Genomic DNA, 2,924 nt, shown 5'->3' with positions numbered 1-2,924 from the left:
GCCTAGCTATTTTTAGAGACTAGATCTTGTTCTGGCTCAGGTTAGTCTTGAATCCACGAGCTCAGGCAATCCACCTGCCCCGGCCTCCCACGTGCTGAGATTATAGGTGTGAGCCACCATGCCTGCCTAGTCAGCAATTTTTGGTGGTCTGTAGAGACTGGAAAAAAAAAGGTTAATAATAGTTACATAATTAAACACTGAGGAAAAATCTCATATAAAGCATACATATAAAAGCCTTCTTCCTTTACTGTTTTTACGGGGGAAGTTTAGAAAGTCTCCAGTCTGGAAGAGGTGCTTTAGGTTTTATCATATAGGCAGCAAAAGCAGAATAACCACAAATGAAGAGCACAGGAGAAATGTTTTTATATTCCCTTCAAAGACCACTTCCAGCTGGGTGTGGTGGCTCGCGCCTGTAATCCTAGCACTCTGGGAGGCTGAGCTGGGTGGATTGCTTGAGCTCACGAGTTTGTGACCAGCCTGAGCAAAAGCAAGTCTCCACTAAAAAATAGAAAAACTGAGGCAGGAGGATCACTTGAACCCGAGTTGGAGGTTGCTGTGAGCTATGATGCCGTGGCACTCTACCCAATGTGACAGCTTGAGATTCTGTCTCAAAAATAAATAAATAAATAATAATAAAAAATTACCACTTCCAGGGATATAGATTAATTGTACTGTTGAAACCACTGCTACAGATATAAGACTCCTACAGCAGAATATGTAAAGAGTTAACAGTCGATTTGACTTCAAAGAGCTTAAAACTAGCTCAAAAAAGTAAAACTTACAAATGCAGCATGATTTTGAAAAGTTAATTTTAAAATTACCAATAATTATAAAGAATTACTAGAGACAAGCCAAAAAGGTGAAGCCTGAAAGAAGTAAGGCAAATAATCAGAAAGGAAAGGATGATGATTTCGGGCCACCGAATGAAGGCCTGCTGTGAGATCCCCAGCAGGGCAGTACTCTTAGTATCAGCATTTTACAGGTGAGGAAAGTGAGGCTGGAAGAGGATGTAATCCCAGGGGACACGACCAATTAAAAAGAAGAGTTATGATTTGAACCTTTATTCCACCCAGCTGGGCAAAGACTGGCGGGAGTAATCTAGATGTAATGAAGGGAACAGAGGCACCGGGGAGAGCGGTGATGGTTTATCTGGAGGGCAGTAGCGAGGGAAGAGGTGGCGCTGATATGATACCTGGGAGAATTCACCAGGCCAGTGGTTCTGTTGTCATATTGCTTTTTGCAGACCTGGAATCTAGAGTCCTAGTAGGAAATGGAATGGTTTTGCATCTAGTAGCAGCATTAAAGAAAGAGTCTACACTGATGACTATTTACCATTATCTGGGAGGCTGCCTAGACCAACAGTAAACAATAAGCAAGATAGCAAAGTTTGGTATTGGTGCTATGAACCGAGTTTAGATAAGGAGTTACATATGCAGGAATGCTGGTCAGGCAATGCGTCTCTCAGCTGCCTCCATTCACACAAACAGCAAATCCTAACGAATCTCAGTAACTTTCTATGATGAAATTACACGGAACTCCAACAGTGTCTAATACTGTGTTTCCTCTTGTCAAGCTTGCTATAAGGAATGTGCCCTTGCAGAGTATCACCAAGAATATAGATTTTACTCATAGTCTCAGATTTCATAAGGAAGTTTCCAGTTAGAAGGAAATATTTGGAAACATTCTGAAGGACTTAGAGAGTGTGGTGTTACAAGGAGATGTTTCATTTCAAATTATACACATTTGGAAACTGCTGACTTCACTAGAACCGTTGATAGTGGAGGTTGCACTGTCAAAGATGGATCCCAAGTGTATCTGAAATTCCTCCAAACTCCAGAAAACTCCGGTACCTCTAGAAAAATATGACATATAGCCTAAAAGAAACTTCCTTCCTTTTCTCTGTCTCTTTTTTAGTTTTCCAAACCCACTTGGCTCCTGGGATGCCTTTCTAAAAGCAGAACACCCTCAGATGTATGATATTGTCTGTCCCCATACTTAGAGAGCACAGCAGAAAAGGTAACAGTTATTAAAATCATGAGTGAATCAACAGGATTTCTTCACTTTATACTGAAAGCAGGATTTGCTATACCGCATGGTTAAAGGTGCTAAAGTTTCAGAATCTCCTCCTAACTCATCTTAGTTGCATGGTCCCCTTTCAAGGTCCGATGAAGGGTCCCAGCAATGTATTCCAAGGTCACATGTTTGTGAGGGGTGTGGTAGAGGGGTAAAGTTGAGGGGAGAGAGAGAGTTTTGAATTTTCTTTCTCTTTTTTATTATTTTTTTATTTTTTGAATTTTATTTCTTAAAAAGCTTCCCTGCAATACTGTATTAACTTCTGGCTCTAAACCCCACGTCCATTTGATTGAATGCCTTCCTTGTATCACAAATTACATTAAATACTGTAGATACGAGAAAATAGTGACTAATTCTCACATAAATTGGATTCGATTTTGACTAAAGTACATCACTTAAACATTAGTTTTTACTTTAACTTGTTAATACATTGTTTAGGATATAGGATACTGCATCCTTATTTAAAAGTGAATTATGTTTGTCATTTCCCCTTTATAATAATTTTTTTCCAATTTTAATATCAGGTGTATTCAGATTAAGCAGAATAATTTTGAAGTATTTCCTCTTTTTCTATTGTCTAGAAGATTTGGCATGATCTGCTTTTTGAAATTATCTTTTATTTTCATTTATAAATATTAGTTGTTTACTTTTTGAGAATTTGGAAAAAAATAATAAGTTGTTAATTGATGACTCCATACTGAACCTCAGAGTCAAAGCATTCTTTAATAGACATACTCTTATTTGACAATGTGAACGTTATTTTCTTTGCATTACTATTATTATTATTGCTTAATACTTTGTTGCAGCAATCGTCTGATTTCTTTTCTGAATGTATTTATCTTCGTTCATTC

Source organism: Otolemur garnettii, unplaced genomic scaffold, assembly GCF_000181295.1.
Source record: "Otolemur garnettii isolate 467f Iridium unplaced genomic scaffold, OtoGar3 scaffold00004, whole genome shotgun sequence".
Taxonomy (NCBI): Eukaryota; Metazoa; Chordata; class Mammalia; order Primates; family Galagidae; genus Otolemur; species Otolemur garnettii.
The sequence above is the reverse complement of the archived record's forward strand: the minus strand, read 5'-3'. Positions refer to the sequence as shown.